Source organism: Protopterus annectens, chromosome 1.part1, assembly GCF_019279795.1.
Source record: "Protopterus annectens isolate FY-2018-M chromosome 1.part1, PAN1.0, whole genome shotgun sequence".
NCBI lineage: Eukaryota > Metazoa > Chordata > Ceratodontiformes > Protopteridae > Protopterus > Protopterus annectens.
In genome coordinates, this window is record NC_056726.1 from 469,522,525 (window position 1) to 469,541,778 (window position 19,254).

At 46.3% G+C, this 19,254-nt stretch overlaps 1 protein-coding gene across 2 annotated transcripts in view; it reads right to left on the reverse strand.

Annotated features, from left to right (window-relative positions):
- LOC122805884 (serine/threonine-protein kinase D3) overlaps positions 1-19,254 on the reverse strand; it is a 2,410,388-nt gene that overhangs the window by 657,515 nt on the left and 1,733,619 nt on the right. The gene's annotated exons all lie outside the window — the stretch shown is intronic.

The following is a 19,254-nucleotide window of genomic DNA, read 5'->3' on the forward strand; positions in this document are numbered from 1 at the left end:
CTATTTCATACTGAAAATGAGGTAAAACTGTAGCAACACTAAACCTGTATGAATCAACTGAGTTACCAAAAATAGCTTTTATTAAATATATACAATACATACTCTACTTTAAAATCTTTAACCAAGGTATACGCAATGTACATTACGCAAAGGAAATGTAAGCAAAATAAGCTGTGGCTTACGTATGCATAAGTAAGACGTGCTCTGTGTGTGCATAGTACAGATATCACTGCACACTTAGAATAACATAATGAATGAGACTAAAGGGTGAATGGTTAACATGTCTGAGTGAAGATTAGCACATACATTTTGCATATCCTAGTTATGTTTTACTGCATAAATACTTTAGGTGCAGTTGACTTTTTCTTAAGGTACATTTCTTGCTCCATATGAAAAAAATCATCACTTACAAACTGTGACTAAAATGCAAAGCAAGCCAGAAAGAAAATACTCACAGTTTATACATATGGTAGGTGCCCTGCAAAATTAAATAATCACATTCCAGTGTTTTGAGAAAAGCTTCTGTTAAATCTATCACAACAGATAAGCATAATACAAAACGCAGTTTTCTGACTTTGTTTACTGCATGGCAAAAGAAAAGAAAATGCAGTTTCCTTGCAATTTATGACTATAATGCATAGGTTCATAGGTTCATACTAGGCTATCTGCTCTAGGGCATTTATAAGCCTAGCCAGAATGTGTTTGGCTTTCACCACCCATTTTAAATTTATTTTGCTATGCCCTTTTTTGAGGTAAGTATACTGTGCCTCTGTCTAACAGTGACACAGAAGTGATACCCGGGGTAAACCTACGATCTCCCATCCACTCATCAAGATTCCTCTTGAAGAGAGTCAATGAGGGACTCTGCCTAACCTGGACTGGGATTTTATTCCAGAGTGAAGGGAGCCCTCTGGGTTATGAATCTGTCCCTCCAGCATGTCCTATTTATTTCAGTGCTGAGGTTCAAGTCTCTCGAGCGCATAGCTCGATGGGATTTGGATTTTCTGAGGTGCAGCATCTCCATTAATTCCGGGTTGGACATGGCTTTATACGTCAGGCACAGATCGCCTCTGAACAGGCGGTATGCTACTGAATACAGCTGGAGTTTCTTTAACTGGGCAGCATATGGCATCTGTTTGAGCCCTTTGATCCTCTTGGTGAGGTACTTTTGGGGTCTTTCCAGTTGCTGCAGGTGTATGGTAAGGTACATCCCAAAAGGGGCATTGTATTCAATTATGGGCCTGATGAGGGATGAGTAAAGAGGCACGATGACTTCCCCTGATCTAGATGTGAATCCCTTCATGATTAGGTGGGCTATATAAAATGTTTTTCTAACCACTTTGGCCACGTGGTTGTCAAATGAGAGATTGCTATCAACCTGGGTCCCCAGGTCCCTAATTACTTCTTCTGTACTTAATGGATTACCACTTATGTGGTAATTTGTGGGCACTTTGTTTTTGTCAAAGGGGATGACTATACACTTTTTGGCGTTTAGCTTGAGGCCATGGCTCTGGCACCAGTTGTCTGTTTCTATGAGGCCCTTTTGGAGGATGCTTGTGTCGGCTGGAGAGTCGATTATGGTGCCCAGTTTGCAGTCATCTGTGAACTTAGTCAGCCACAGTCCTTCCGTGTTGGCCTGTACCTCCGAGTGGAGTGGGGTATTGTATCGAAGGCTTTTGCGAGGTCCAGGTAGGCTGTGTGGACCACCTTCCCCTCAATGGCCTTGGTGACTGTTTCAAAGAAATCAACCAGGTTTAAGAGGCAGGATCTGCCCTTAACAAAGTAGAACCCTAAGGAATGAATGAGGTTAGAAATCTGTAAATACAAATAGGGTAAGTCAAGGGTTTGGCTGGTTTTTGCATATCTGATTCACTGATATGAAACAATGGAATTTATACTGTGCAACACATCAAGATTTTCCCTAAAATACAGTTATGAAATGATAAATTCCATATGTGCAACTTCTTGTAAGATATCTGTGTGATATGGCCAACAAAAACACAAGCTGTAGGTCCTTGAAGGTTTGTACAGCATTAATTACTGATGAAATTAAGAAAGTAAGAAAAAATTAAGTTATGCACTCACCATAATGATCCATCTGAGTTGTTTGTTCTTCATTTGTCTTCAACCTGTGGGTTCCCAGATCTGACTTGGATGCATAGCCAGCATCTGATCTGAGCTCAAAGCTCCTCCCCTTACCCATAATGCTCCTGTATCCTTCCTCCCTTCAGATCGAGTTTGCTGCCCAATCTAGTGCTCTCAACAGTCTCACATAGACCTAATAAACCAACACTGGCAAATAACACACATGAATACATGAAAACATACTCGGAGGCTCTAAATAAAAATCTGCAGAAGCAACAGAGACCTCCAAAGCAGACATCCAAGCAACCTCCATACCCAATCACCAACCATGAAACACATACTTCACATAATCAGTACGCCATGCAATCACAGCCCTTAAGGCAAAATAACATAGCCAACACACTAGTAATAGGTGACTCTATAGTCAGGCACACTGATGTCCCACTAACTAGGCTGGACAAGGAGAAGGTTACAGTTAGCTGCCTGTCGGGTGCCAGGATCCACCACATAACACAAGCACTCAGGTCACTCCAGAACAAGTACCAATATGACTCTGTCATTGTCCATGTTGGTGTGAATGATCTCAGACGTACCTTCCTGGACTACATGAAGAGAGACATGGAAGGGCTCTCTGATCATTTAGCCCAGGCCGATATGGCCCTGACCTTGAGTAGCATCCTGCCCTCACCCAGAATGATGCCACAGTATAAAGAAAAAAATGATAAATTTCAACAATTGGCTAAGTTTCTGGTGTCATTCAAAGGGGATCCAGTATCTGTCCACCTGGGATGACATGCTCGACAAGCCACATTGCTTTGTAAGACATGGCTTGCACCTGTCACCCTTAGGCTTTCGAATACTGGCCAAGGCTCTTGCCGCCCCCATAGTGCCTTTTTTAGGCAAGGCTCAAAAGAAAAACCCACCACCATAAATAGCACAAGTAACCAAAAACTGAGGATAATGCTACTCAACGCCAGAAGTCTAAACCTCAAAATGCACGCACTCGAGGCACTCCTCTGTATGGAGAACATCGACATTTGTGTAGTAACAGAAACCTGGTTTAAGGCTCCTAACAGCACCCCAGCACTACTAGGCTATAACTCATACCATACCTTTCGGCCACAGAACCAGGACCGAAACACAAAAGGCGGGGGTGTATCCATATTCATCAGGGATACCCACACCCCCAGGTTAGTGGCGCAGCACAATGCATCAGAGATCATCCATGTGCAACTAACAACGGGCAAAACTGCAATCCAAACTGTAGCTTGCTACAGATCACCCACCATGACCCAGGACCCCCATTCCGCATTTCTGGAGACACTGGAAAATATGAAGGTCCTACCAAACACCCTAATACTGGGTGATTTCAATTACCCAAACATAAACTTGGAGAACTACTCAAGTACTAACTCCCTTGCTCAACGTTTCCTAGAATTTATAAACTCGAATGCCCTGGATCAACTGGTCAACACCCCCACCAGAGGGAACAACATATTGGACCTGGTCATCATCAATATGGGCGACCGGTGTCCCACACTGGAGGTCAACCCCTCTCTGGTTAGATCAGACCATAGACTAATCACTCTGGATATCCACATTCCGCCCCCACCCCCAATCAAGGAAACCACCGTGAAGAACTTTTCAAAAGCAAACTTCACGTTACTTAAGACCGAAGTGGAAAGGTTCACAGCCCCCATGCTAAAGGACGATGCTGTCCAAGTTGCTGAAACCTTTACAAAGGCACTCTATGAGCATCTGCAGGAATGCATGGATTGTGCTAACCCAAGTAAAACCAAGACTCACTCCTCCAAGAAAAGGAAACCAGTCTGGTGGACCCCTGCCATAAACAAGCTATACAACAGGATGAGGAAACTAGTACAGAAAAGAGTAAAATCCCAAGAAGGAAAGACATCCCTGATCAGTATCAGCAAAAAACTACGATCCCTCATTAAATCATCCAAGGCTAGTTTAGAAAGAAAAATTGCCAATGACTCCAAAGATAACCACAAAGCATTCTTTAGCTATGTCAATAACCTAAGTGAAAACTCTCAGATTTGCTCTGAGTTAGTGCAGAATGGCACAAAATACACTGAATCAACTGATATTGCCAACATTCTGGCAGACAGGTTTAGTGCAAACTTCACCCTTCTCTCACCCTCTAAAGGGCCCATAACCATACCAGAAGAATGCACGGCCCCGTCAATCACCGACACACAGGTTAAAACAGCCCTATCCAAAGCCAAAAATACAGCTTCAATGGGACTGGACAGTATCCCAGGCTGCGTCTTACAAGAGCTCCAAAATGAACTAACCCCTCAACTAAACACACTGTTCAAACTCAGCCTCTCTACAAGCTACGTACCCATGGAGTGGCTCACAGCAATAGTTATCCCACTCCACAAAGGTGGAGCTACAACGTACCCTGGGAACTATCGCCCTATAAGCCTGACTAGCCTGGTCTGCAAGGCTATGGAGCGCATCATCATGGAACTCATTAACAGAGACATTGGGAACCTCCAAACCTTGGACCCTACCCAGTTTGGCTTTGTTAAGGGCAGCTCATGCCTCCTAAACCTGGTGGACTTCTTTGATACAGTTACCAAGGCATTAGACAAGGGAAAGAAGGTCCACACAGCCTACCTAGACCTCGCAAAGGCTTTTGACACCATTCCCCATTCTAGTATTATAGACAAGCTCACCAGCTTGAACATAAAACCCTACGTCACGAGATGGGTTGCCAACTGGCTCATGGATAGAACCCACATGGTGAGAGTTGCAGGCTCTATGTCCGACTCTAAACCGGTTACAAGTGGCGTCCCCCAGGGCTCAGTCCTAGGACCCCTCCTGTTCGGTATATACTTCTCAGAGGTACAGGCAAGCACAGGAGGACTAGGGTTGACCAAGTTCGTAGACGACTGCAAACTAGGGGTCATAACTGATTCTCCGGCTGATACAGACACCCTCCAGAAGGGTCTCACTGAGACGGATACCTGGTGCCAAAATCATGGCCTCAAGCTAAATGCCAAAAAGTGCATAGTCATCCCCTTTGGAAAAAATACAGTACCCGCGAACTACCACATAGGTAAGTAGTCCCCTAAATACAGAAAATGTATTAAGGGATCTGGGGACCCAAGTAGATAGCAATCTCTCCTTTGATAATCATATTGCCAAGGTGGTTAGAAAATCCTTCCATGTGGCCCACCTAATCACAAAAGGGTTCGCATCTAGAACAAAAGAGGTTACTGTGCCTCTCTACTCATCACTCATTAGACCCATCATAGAATACAATGCCCCATTTGGGATGTACCTTATAAGACACCTGCAACAGCTGGAAAGACCACACAAGTACCTCACCAAGAGGATTACTGGCCTCAAACAGATGCCCTATGCAGCCCGACTCAAGAAACTCCAGCTGTACTCGGTTGCATACCGCTTACTCAGAGGTGATCTCTGCCTGACATACAAGGCCATGTCCAACCCAGAATTGATGGACATGCTCCACCTAAAAAAAAAAAAAAAACAAATCCTGGAGAGCCACACGCTTTAGAGATATAAACCTCACCACAATGATAAATAGGACATGCTGGAGGGATAGATTCCTGTCCCAGAGACTCTTCATGCTTTGGAATAGGATTCCAACATACATCAGGCAGAGCCCCTCACTAACACTCTTCAAGAGAAGCCTTGACGGGTGGTCGGGAAACAGAAAATTTATCCCGGGGATTACTGCAGTGGCTCTGCTGGACAGTGGCGCAGGGAACTAATGGCTCTGCTGGACAGAGGCACAGGGAACTAATCTAAGGGGGTGGTGAAAGCCAACACATTCTGGATAGGCTTATAAATGCCCTTGGGCAGATAGCCTAGTACTTACCTATGAACCTAAAAGAACCTTGTCCCTACCAGAAACCATGAACAAGGATAAGGATAAGAGGCACCCTTATGGTGATCCCCTCCTGCAGACGTAAAAGCAAGAAACAGTTCACACAAGGCCAGGGGAACAACTACTCAAATGGAACATTATGGTACATAATTTCTTTATCTGAAGTTGTTGTCTTCATTTGGACTTCAACCTGTGGGACAGAGTCCTCAGCTACTAAACACCTGGGAGGTCTTCATGGAAGGATATTCCGGAGCACGGCGGAGCCAAAAGATGACATGTTCCTGGATACAATGTCCAGTTTATAATGGGAGATGAAGGTATAAGATGAGAACCAAGTAGCCGCAGAACAAATATTGTCTAATGAAACTCTGGACCAGAAGGCCACTGAAGTGGCCATAGATCTGGAGGGATGTGCTTTCAAATGACTTGGTGGGGAAATCCCCCTGACAGAATACGCCCAAAAGATACAATGGGAAATCCAATGGGCAATAGTAACTTTAGATATTGGTTTCCCAAGGGTTTGGAGTAAGAAATGAAAAGTTGGTCAGATTTACGAAAGGTTTTTGTCATGTGCAGGTAGAAATGTAACTGTCTGTGCACATCCAATAAATGCAATTTGTATTCTTCCTTATTTTGAAAATTTGGAAAGAAGACTGAGAAATTGATCACCTGATTAATGTTGGCATCTGAAGCTACTTTAGGAAGAAAAGATGGATCAGTGCACAAAGACACCCTATCCTTATGAAAAATCATACAAGGGACTAAGTTCTGAAACTTTCCTGGCAGAAGTAATGGCAACCAAGAACACAGTCTTCCAGGACATAAACTGCAGCTCCACTGAAGCTGCAGGTTCAAGGGGGGAGGGGTGAAACCAAGGCCTGTAGTACTAACACAAGATCCCACAGTGGCGTAGGGTCTTTCACCGGGGGTCGAAGAAGAAAAGTACCTTTGAGGAAGGCCTTGCAAAGCTTTGAAGATGCAAAGGAAACCATATTATCCCTCCACATAATATTTAGAAATTGCAGCAAGTTGAACTTTGACTGTGGAAAAATTGGCACCTTGTTGAAAGATTCCAGTCAAAAATTCCGGCACCGCGGAAACAGGGGGAGTGAAAGGATCTAGTGCACACTGCACAGCCCAGATCGAAAAACGTCTCCATTTGCTGGAGTATACCTTTCTGGTGGAAGACTTATGGGCCGCCACCAGGATTCTTTTCATTGGACAGGATAAGCTGGGAGTCATGACTATCTTGGGAACTGGAGCAGCCAAGCAGTGAGCTTTAGACTGTCCAGGTCTGGATGGAGAATCTCTGAGGGATGAGAGATGAGATCCGGAACCGGATCCAACGCCCATGGTGGAGCCACCACATAAGACCACAGAGATGGAAACCACACTACAATTCCAGTCTCACATAGACCTACCACGACAGAAACCAAACACATAAACACACAAAAACATACTCGGAGGCTCTAAATAAAAATCTGCCTAAGCAGCAGAGACCTCCAAAGCAGACACCCAAGCAACCACTACCACAAAACAAAACACGTACAACACATAGCTCACAAAGCCAGTGTGCCGAACAGTCACAGCCCTTAAGGCTAAACAACACACCTGATACACTTGTAATAGGTGACTATCGTCAGGCACACTGACGTCCCGCTCACCAGGCTGAACAAGGAGAAGGTCACGGTGAGCTGCCTGTTGGGCGCTAGGATCCGCCACATAACACAAGTACTCAGGTCACTCCAAGGCAAGTACAAATATGACTCAGTCATTGTCCATGCTGGTGTGAATGACCTGAGACGTACCTCCCTGGACTACATGAAAAGAGACAGAGGAGCTCTCTGAGCATGTAGCCCAGGCCGGTATGACCCTGACCTTGAGTAGCATCTTACCCTCACCAAGAATGATGCCACAATATGAAGACAAGATGATCAATTTCAACAACTGGCTTAAGTATTGGTGTCATTCAAAGGGGATCCAATGCCTATCAGCCTGGGATGACATGCTCGACAAGCCACGATGCTTCACTAGGGACGGCTTGCACCTGTCACCCCTGGGCTTTCGGATATTGGCAAAGGCTCTTGCTACCCCCATAGTGCCTTTTTTAGGCAAGGCTCAAAAGACAAACCCACCTCCATAGGTATCACAAGGGATAAGAAACTAAGAGTAATGCTACTCAACGCCAGAAGTCTAAACCTCAAGATGCACATGCTCGAAAGTCTCCTTAGCATGGAGAACATCGATATCTGTGCAGTAACTGAAACCTGGTTCAAGGCTCCCGAGAGCACCCCAGCACTACCAGGTTATACCTCATACCATGCTTTTCGGCCCCAAAACTTGGACCGAACCACAAAAGGAGGGGGAGTATCAATATTCGTCAAAGATACCCACACCTCCAGGTTGGTGGCACAGCACGAAGCATCAGAGACTATCCATGTGCAAATAACAGTGGGTAAAACTGCCTTCCAGTTTATAGCCTGCTACAGACCACCCTCCCAAACCCAGGAACCCCACTCGGCCTTCCTGAGAACACTGGAAAATATGAAGGTCTCTCCAAACAGCATTATATTGGGCGACTTCAACTACCCAAACAGACTGGGAGCATTACTCTAGCTCCAACACCCTAGCCCATAGGTTCCTAGAATTTATAAACTCAAATGCTATGGAACAACTTGTTACCACTCCCACAAGAGGGGAAAACATACTGGACCTGATCATCACCAACATGGGGACTCTATGCTCCAGACCAGAAGTGTATCCCTCATTAGTAAGATCAGACCATAAACTAATCTCACTGGATATTCACATCCCGACTCCACCCCCTGCCCTGAAAACCACAGTGAAAAACTTCTCTAATGCAAATTTCACACTCCTCAAAACCAAGGTGGAATCCTTCAAAGCCCCCGGGCCTGTGGAAAATACGGCCCAGACCGCAGAATCCTTTATAAACACATTCTATGAACACCTTCAGGAATGCATGGATCATGCAATCCCAAATAAAACCAAGTCCCAATCCTCCAAAGGCAGACGTCCTGTCTGGTGGACCCCAGCCATAAACAAACTATACAATAGAAGGAGGAAGCTACTACATATAGAGCAAAACCCCAAAAAGGGAAGGCATCTCTGATCAGTATTAGCAAAAAACTACGGGCACTCATAAAATCGTCTAAGGCCAGCTTCGAGAGAAAAATTGTACAGGACACTAAGGATAATCACAAGGCTTTCTTTAGTTATGTTAGGAACCTGGGTGGGAATTCCCAGATATGCTCAGAATTAGTCCAAAATGACAAAAAATACACCAAACCCACAGACATTGCCAACATCCTAGCTGACAGGTTCAGCAAACTTCTCCCCCCCCACCAAAAGGGCAAATATCTATCCCAGCAGAGTGCTGCCCCCCTGACATCTCAGATGCTCAGGTAAGAGCTGCCCTCTCCAAAGCAAAAAACACAGCATCAATGGGACCAGATGGTGTCCTGGGCTGCGTCCTACATGAACTCCAAGAAGAACTAAACCCAAACATAATACTACTGTTCAATCTCAGCCTTACTACAGGATATGTACCCAAAGAGTGGCGTACAGCAACAGTGGTCCCTCTCCATAAAGGTGGTGCCTCAATGGATCCTGGAAACTATCGCCCCATAAGCCTGACTAGCTTGGTCTGCAAAGCTATGGAAAGGATCATCATGGACCTCATAAATAAAGATATTGGGGACCTACAGACACTGGATCCTACCCAGTTTGGCTTTGTTAAGGGCAGATCCTGCCTCTTAAACCTGGTTGATTTCTTTGAAACAGTCACTAAGGCCATTGATGAGGGGAAGGTGGTCCACACAGCCTACCTGGACCTCGCAAAAGCCTTCGATACAATACCCCACTCGGACATTATAGATAAGCTCACCAGCTTAAATATAAACTCCTATGTCACTAGATGGGTTGCAAACTGGCTCAAGGACAGAACCCACATGGTTAGACTTGCTGGAGCCATGTCAGACTCCAAACCAGTTACAAGTGGCATCCCACAAGGCTCAGTCCTGGGACCTCTCTTGTTCGCTATATATTTCTCGGAGGTACAGGCCAACACGGAAGGACTGTGGCTGACCAAGTTTGCAGATGACTGCAAACTGAGCGCCATAATCGACACTCCAGCCGACACAAGCATCCTCCAAAAGGGCCTCATAGAAACAGACAACTGGTGCCAGAGCCATGGCCTCAAGCTAAATGCCAAAAAGTGTACAGTTATCCCCTTTGCCAAAAACAAACTGCCCACAAATTACCACATAGGTGGTAATCCATTAAGTACAGAAGAAGTAATTAGGGACCTGAGGACCCAAGTTGATAGCAATCTCTCATTTGACAACCACGTGGCCAAAGTGGTTAGAAAAACATTTTGTATAGCCCACCTAATCATGAAGGGATTCACATCTAGATCAGGGGAGGTCATCGTGCCTCTTTACTCATCCCTCATCAGGCCCATAATTGAGTACAATGCCCATTTTGGGATGTACCTTACCAGACACCTGCAGCAACTGGAAAGACCCCAAAAGTACCTCACCAAGAGGATCAAAGGGCTCAAACAGATGCCATATGCTGCCCGGTTAAAGAAACTCCAACTCTACTCAGTGGCATACCACCTGCTCAGAGGCGATCTGTGCCTGACGTATAAAGCCATGTCCAACCCGAAATTAATGGACATGCTGCACCTCAGAAAATCCATATCCCATCGAGCTACGCGCTCGAGAGACTTGAACCTCAGCACTGAAATAAATAGGACATGCTGGAGGGACAGATTCATAACCCAGAGGGTCCCTTCACTCTAGAATAAAGTCCCAGTCCAGGTTAGGCAGAGTACCTCATTGACTCGCTTCAAGAGGAATCTTGATGAGTGGATGGGAGATCGTAGGTTTACCCCGGGTATCACTTCTGTGTCACTGTTAGACAGAGGCACAGTATACTAACCTCAAAAAAGGGCATAGCAAAATTATTTTAAAATGGGTGGCGAAAGCCAAACACACTCTGGCTAGGCTTATAAATGCCCTAGGGCAGATAGCCTAGTATAAACCTATGAACCTATACTTGGCGAGGCCAGAATGGGGCAATGAGGATTACTAGGCTCTCCAGCCTGCGAGCTTTCTGAAGGAATTTTGGTATTAAGGGAAGAGAAGGATAAGCATACAGAAGACTGGGAGCAAAGCATGAATTATAGCATCTCTGGGGGCTTCCACCAGGGGGGGGGGGTTCAGAGCGAAGAACTCACTGCATTTCGCTTTGAAAGGAGAAGCGAAGAGATCAAAGCAAGGCTGACCCCACTTGTGAAAGATGTGTTCTGCTACTGAAGGATTCAGAGTCTACTCGTAAGGCATCAGAATAGATCTGCTGAGCCTGCCTGCTAGAATGTTGGACCTCCCCGGGATGCGCATTGCCACCAGAAAACGGCCAGTGGAGATCACCCAACTCCCATACTTTCATGGCCTCGTGACATAGGGGATAAGATCTGGTTCCCCCCTGCTTGTTGATGTACCGGATCACCGACATATTGTCCGTTTGGATAGCAATTGTTCCTGAGGGAAGATGGGCATGGAGAGCCTGCAACGCTAGAAGCACCGCCCTCATCTCCAGGATGCTGATATGCAATCTGGTCTCGTAGGGGGGATCACACACCTTGAACTGTCCTTTCTGAGCAGTGCCCCCTCCCACCCTAGCTGGGAGGCATTCGTAGTCACAGTGGCCGTGGGGAAAGGTGGAAGAAAGGGATGATCCCAAACAAGGTCTAAGGAATGAATCCCACCACAGAAGGGAGTCCCTGCACACTTGAGAGATTCGGACAGGGTGAGTCAATAGAAGATCTAACAAGGACCTTTGTACTGCAAGGGTTCACTGAAGAATCCACATGTGAAAGCACACCAAGGGTAAGAGATTGATAATGGCCATCATGGACCCCAATGCCCTTAATACTCTCTCCGCTGTCGAGAACAGAGTTTGAAGAATGCAAAAAATATGTAGCTTCAGAGTGCATATCCTGCCTAGTGTAAGAAAACGTTTGGTTGGAATTGTGTATAAATGCGCCTCAATTAAGTCTAACGTTTGGACTGGGGCCAGAGATGACTTGTTGAGATTGATGGTAATGCCTAACTCTCTAGGCTAGAAGAAAGGAATCCCTCACTTGACAAAGTTGATGCCGGGAAGGGGCAGTGAGGAGTAAGTCGTCCAGGTAGAGGAATACCTGTACACCCTGGAGTCCCAGGTGAGCCACTACTGCTGACATCACTTTGGTAAACACCTTGGGGGCTGTGGTGAGACCAAAGGGGAGTGCTCTGAACTGGAAAGGATTGGTCCCTAGCCAGAAGCAGAGAAACCTCTGACAGCACCTGTCCATTTTGATGTGATAGTACGCATCCTGGAGCTCAGTCGAGCACATCCAATCTTTCTCCTGCAGGAAGGGCAGGATAGATTGAAGGGTGACCATCCGGAACATCATCTTGGCCACTGACAGCTTCAAGGTGGAGAGATCCAAAATGGGTCTTAGGTCCCTTGTTTTCTTTGGCACAAAAAAGAACCTAGAATAAATGCCTGATCCAGAGTGGTCTACGTGGGATGGGTTGGTTGACTTGCTTTCTTAGCAGCTTTGCAATTTCCAGTGCTGCATCCTCCCTGTGCATGGGTGGAACATCAGGGATGTGTTTGTGTGGTGGAGCTGGTTCTAGAAACGGGATTAATAGCCTCTGGATATAATTTGCAACATCCAACGATCTTTTGTGATGGGCTCCCACTCCGTTAGGTTTAGTGAGAGACGGCCCAACTGCCTCCAGAGACGAGCAGCTGGGAAACCCTTCAGGGTTGCTGGGTGGGTCTGTCCAAGAAAAGCTCTTGAGACCTATAATTTCTCAGACCTCCTCTGCCTCTAGGGCAGCATCTATCAAATCCCACTCTGCCCCTGGGGGAATGCGAGTCCTGAGTGTCTCGGTGAAAACTCTTTCAGAACCACATCTTCTTGGTCCCTTGCTGATTCCTAGAGAAAGATCGTTGAGGGGCCAAAAAGCAGATCCTGATGGCAGACAGTCTTCCCGTCCTTCTCACATTGAACTAATGTGTCATGTACTGACTTCCCAAAAAGGGAGGAACTGTCATACGGGGCATTGGTAAATGATGCCTTAAAGGGTTCCAAAAACTGACAGAGCCGGAGCCAGGTGTGTTGCCTGATGGCAACATCTGTACTGGCAGCTCCCTCGGTTGTGTGGGAGAGGAGACACATAGAGGTATTCGCAACTGAATTTAAGGTGGCCATATGAGCGGAAAACACCTTCTTGTCCTCCGCCGACATGGACCCAGATGTTGACTCGGCAATCTCCTTCCCCAGGTCTCACTGCAGCTGAATCACATGTGTCATGTAATTCAGCACCCGTACAGAGAAAGTCGCTGAAGCTTATATATCCGCTTCCCGAAAAGGTCCATTGTCCTTGACTCTCAGTCAGGAGGGTGGACCGTGGAGATCTCCTGAGCAAGCTCCTTCCCTAGTGGCAGCTGCCACCACCATGGCATCAACCAGGGATCCCTTATGCCAGTATGATCTATCTGAAGGGGGGCTCAAAACCTTGTCTGGGTGTTCGGCAATGAGCTCCAATGTGTCCAGTTCCTTCCTCGCCCGAGATGTAATGACATCCACTAAGGGACCTGCAGGAGGGGACACCCAGGAAGTAGAGGGTCCTGCCCCAAATGCCTCCAGGAACACAGATTCGTCCCGAGGTATGTTTTAGGGCAGACCACACCCCATGCTGGCGAAGGAGTTCCATGATGTCTCCATAGGAGCCATCCTGGGGGGGGGTGACAGGGGGGGACCTTCCCCTTCCTCCAAATCGGTGTCTTCGGTGAGAAACTCTGGTGGGAAATCTAAGTGCCTCCTTTTGCATGTATGTTTGCGGGGGACTTCCTCAGTGGGGATCGCTGGGAAGGACTTGCTAAAGTCTTGCTGTTCTCAAGAGGGAGTGTCTTGAGGCAAGGCGGCAGGCTGTCCCTGAGATGACAGATTGGTCGGATCCATGTCAGAAACAGAGGGAGCCGGGGAGGAATCCAAAGACAAGATAGTCAAGAGTCTCAAAGAAATCGAGAACCCACAACACCACGTCGAAAGCCGAAGGGGAACTGACATCCTGAGAAAGGACAATAGGAGGAGCAGTCACCCGCTGACCTGTCCGGGGAGTCAGAGCCAAACCGCTAGTCTCCGAGATACCAAGGGGAAGGCTCTGCTCCAACAAACTCAGAGCCGACACCAGCCACTCTGATCCAATCCTGAGTCTATGGCTCCGAGAGCCTGTCAGATCCCAACTAGTCGGATCAAACCTGCTAAAGGTCATGGCTGTCGAGGTGCAAGGTACCATAGGCGCTGGTCCCTCGATGCCAAGCGTCCTCTGATTTAAGGGCTCTGAAACCGGAGGTTGGATCAGAAATGGAGTAATAGGGGTGTAAAGGGGCTGCATGTTCCCCGTTCCGGGGGGAGAGGGAGCAGGCAAGACTCCCATCTGTATATGGGTGAGGATGAACTTCCGCATCATCCTATCCATCTCTGCTTTGCTAAGGCTATGGGTGGAGTGGGAGGAAGAGGCAACTGACACTGGCCTGGAGGGGGGTGAGAAGCCTGAGCCAGCGACCGGGTCCGGAGCTCCTCCGGCTCTCAAGAGAACAGAAGAGAATGGAGCTGGGAAGACTCTGGCCTTGGAATCAACCTAATTTAGCTGGTGGACCGGCCGAAGCAGCACAATCTGGGGATCACTTCTTTGGCCTATCCCTCTTGGAAGATTTGTCTCCATCCCCGGTCCTCTTAGCAGAAGTTTGAGTCCCTAAGGCCGGGGAGGAGGCAGGGGCAGAAGTCTTGAGTCCCGGAAAACAAAGAGGGAAGAAGACCCTTCAGGATAAGCTTGTTCCTCCTATGAGTACCCGGGGATTAAACCTGGCACAGATGGAACAGGAGGTCTGAAGATGTGCTGCCGCAAGACAAATGACACAGTGTGTGGCTGTTGACTGGGGAGAGTTCATGGCCACACACTGTATATTTTCTGAAGTCTGGTTTCGGAGCTTCAGACATTGCCCCAACCTTAGGCTCAGCACACACTCAGTCACAGAGTCCACACACACACACACACACACACACACACACACACACACACACACACACACACACACACACACACACACACACACACACGAGGAAAAAAGGGAATTTTTTTTTTTAAACCGATGGAAAAGCAAGAAGGGAGATAGAAAAGCAGAGAAATAGCAGAAGAGAGAAGAAAAAAGAAGATTTTTACCAAAATAAGCACTTACCACAACTTTTACAGCAGAGAGCACTGATCATGATGTGGACATGAAATGAGATCTGAAGGAAGGAGACAGGAGTGTTGTGGGTAAGGGGAGGAGTTTTGAGCTCGGATCAGATGCTGGATATGGGGCCAAGTCGGATTCAAGACAGATTTGGGAACCCACAGGGTGATGACCAAATGAAAACAACTTCAGATCACACATTCACTACTTTGTGATTGATAAAGTTGTATGCCTTTAAATGCTGTAAGTTTATTTTAATTTGTAAATGCTGTCTACATGCACACATGCTATCCAAAAAAGAAAGACTGTTCACCTTTTAATCTAATGCCTGTAAAAAGCCATACATTTTCAAAAAGAAATGTGAACAGTACATTTTAACACTACTTTATGAGAATGTGATTATCCTCTACTATGAGCAAAGGACCGTTTAATGTAGAAAATGACTACAATGAGGGGTAACACTGGACAAACCCGATTTAATCTGTTTATTTGTAAATTCTTACAGTGACCAGTATATCTAAAGAACTAACAACTTAAAAGTACAGTTGTGTACACTTACCATAAATGTAAATGTTCGAGTGTATTCATTGTTGCAGTCATCACATTTGGGTTATCCCTGCCAGGGTAGCCCCTGGCTGGCCCGAATACCAGAGGCTTAGTATTTCTGCCTCGGCTGCTGTCGCTTCAGGACTAACGTCAGGTCATCAGTAGTATAAAGTAAGGCAGCTGACACCATTACCACACTTTTCCTTACCCTGTCAGGAGTCCTCAAGTGGGAGTCAGATTCTGTTGGAAGAACCCCACCAGTAGAAAGTAAATACCAAAATGTCCCTTGTAAGGAGAGAGAAGAAAGAAGGGGATGGAGGGAGGGAAACCAGGACTGCAAGTCTACAGGACTACACGGATGCAAGTAGACCTGGGGGATTTATTCATTTGCTTGTTAAATGGATAAGTGGACTGCTTCTTGGACCCTTTTCAATCATGACCCAAGTACATAATATACAAAATGATGTCTACTGTGGGCTCCATTGGCCCTGTATGTACCTGCCGTCCAGGTGTGCACCCCAGGCATAGTCTGATGAATCTGTGGTGAGGGTCTGGGCGGTGGGGGTTGTGTAAAGGGAAGCCCTTTGTTGTGGTAGCAAGCTGCTGCCCATCAAAGGAACCAAGGTATCATAGGTATGATAGTTTCCAGGTCCTGAGAATGTTGTCACCAAAGACTTTTTAAGTACCAATGAAGTTTCCTCCTATGCAGTCTGGCAAATGGAATTAGTAGAATGCAGGAGGCCATGAACCCTAGAGCTTGCAGAATTTTCCTTGCAGATAACTGGGTTCTGGTGGCCATTTGAGAGAAGTAGCCTGTCAAGATAGGTTTGTTTTTCTGGAGTAAGGAATGCCATCTGGGATGCTGTGTCCAAGCTTGCTCCCAGGAATACAATTTTTTTGAGTGGGGAGTAGTTTGGATTTCTTTTCGTTGATAGTGCTGGGTGGTTAGAAGGTCCTCTACAAATGTCAGGTGCTGCAACAAAGCAACATTTCCTGGCTGTCTGCCTGAATCAGGCAATCATCCAAGTAGGGGTAAATTTGAATACTTTTCTGTCTGCAACAGGCAATGGCTGGAGCCAGGCATTTTGTGAAAACTCACTCTGGGAGCAGTGGATAAGCCAAAGGGAAGTGCAGAGAACTGATAATGCATAGATCCTGCCCTGAAATGTAGATATTTCCTGCAGGAGTCTCTGACTGGGATGTGCAGATAGGCCTCCTTTAGGTCTAGGGTGGCTAACCAGGCAGCTTTGGACAGCATAGGGAGAAGCTGCTATAGGGTGATCATTCTGAATTTTGGTACCACCAGGAAGGTGTTTAGAATGGATAGATGTATGATTGGGCACCAGGTGCCCTCTTTTCTGGGTACCAGAAATAATCTGGAATAAAAATCTTGGCCTATCTGTTCTTCAGGAATAGGCTGAATTGCCCTTATGGAGAGCAGGAACTGAACTTGTTTGTGTGCCTGAGCCCACTGGTTTGGAAGAAGGTCTGGGAAGCCTTTTGGAGTTGTCAGAGTGTGGAAATAAAATTTGTACCCCTGGGATACTATGTTGAGGACCCATCAATTGTTGGTGATGGAGGTCCAGTTTTTTGCATGGTGGGCAAGTTTTCCTCTTAGGGGCACGAGCAATTAGGCAGAGGTGAGTGAAGAAGTTGAGAAGTCATTGTGAATTCTTTCCATAAGGGGGTGGCTTAGCACTCCCTGTTTTAGAAGTGGAGGTACTCCATTGCTTAGATCTCTGCATACCCTGAGACTGTAGTCTGGGGGGGGGTCTGTTTCCCCTAGGTCTAGTCTGAGGTGGCCTTGAGGGGGCTGGAAAGTACCAATGTTTTGAGGGGCAATGTCTACTGAATCTTGGAGGCTGCACTTGCAAAAAATCTTTGACTGCATAGACTTGGATTTTTCTTCCATCTTTTTTTAAAACCTCTTCTGCTTTGGTGCTAAACAGATTGCACTTGTTCAAAGGTGCATCCAAGAATTTAGATTTGACACGGTCTGGCAAGATCTGCTCCTTAAGCCAGGCATGCCTTCTAAGTACAGAACCTGTTACTGCTGCCCTGCAAGATGCTTTTAGGGTGTCAAATCCACATTGCCGGGTATGTTTGCTGACTTGGCTTGCAGAATGCATAAACTCCTGTAATTCTTTATTTTCTGCACAGTCAGGAAAAGTAGACAATTTTTGCTTAATAAGTTCCATAGTATGCTGCTGGTATTTCAGCATGTGGAACTGACAATTTAATGCTCTAATGGTAAGAGTTGCAGAGGTGTATACTTTTTTACCCAATCTGTCTAAAGCTCAAGAATCACTGTCCGAGGGGGTGGGATTCTTAGCTGTAGCTGCTTTTATTCCTTTAGGTCCTAGGGAGATGACCTCTGGGTCAGCAGTATGACTTTTGAAAATAAATTTGTGAGAGTTTGTAGTACCTAACAGGTTTCCTGGGAGCAGGGGGTAAAGTATCAGGAGTGAGACTGGATTCCATAAACACATCATCCACAACATCCAGAACAGGAGGGATTACTAAGGGTCTGTGCTGTGGTAAATTTAAAAAAAATTCCCTGAGTCACTTTTTGGACTGGGGATAATCCTGGCATTCCCAATGGAAATGCTCTCTCAAAGTATGTAAGGTTTCACCAAAAGAAAAATCCTCTGGAGGGGAGGCAGAAGGAATGGATTCCTCTGCATCTGAATCCTCATAAGCAGATAAAAGGGGATGTCTTCATAATCAGAAACATCAGAGTCATCGGACTCCTGGTCAGATAAAGCTGCTGGGGACAAGTTTCTTTTTCTTTTAGCAGGGGAAGGCTGGCTTCCCCTAATCAGCATGATAAGGTCTTCCACCATTTTAAGCATCTATGATTGTGGCAAGGAAGCAGGCGCTTGAGTTAGGGTCATCAGTTTTTTAGGCGTAGCTCGTACTCTTGGCCTTAGAAACTCGGTAGTTTTAGAAAGAACTGAAGATGCAAAATAAGTGGTCAGTTTGTGTTGAATATCGGTAGTGCAAAGAACTTCCTCAGAAGCCGATGCCTGTACAGCGGCTCCGGACCCATCCAAGGTAGAGACATCCGCAGGTTCCATAGTTGAAGAAGAGTCTCGCAGCATACCAGACTCCAAACGGGTCTCGGTAGAGGCCTGAGAATAAATCAATGTGGGCATCAGGGGCTGCAAAAGTGCCTCACTGAGTACCAGCGAACTGGCAACTAGCTTAACGGAAGTGTCGTCAGCAGTTTTGGACCTGTGCTGTCTGTCTCTGTCTTTATCCTTACGTTTTTTCAGAATATCGGTAGTCGGATGGCTTACCAAAGCCATTTCGGAATATGGAGATGGAGAACGAAAGTATTTAGTTACAAAAAGGGCCCGACAACGAATAGTTTGGGCGTTGAGCAAAGCACAAAAATGGCAGCGAGGTACATTGTGGTCGGG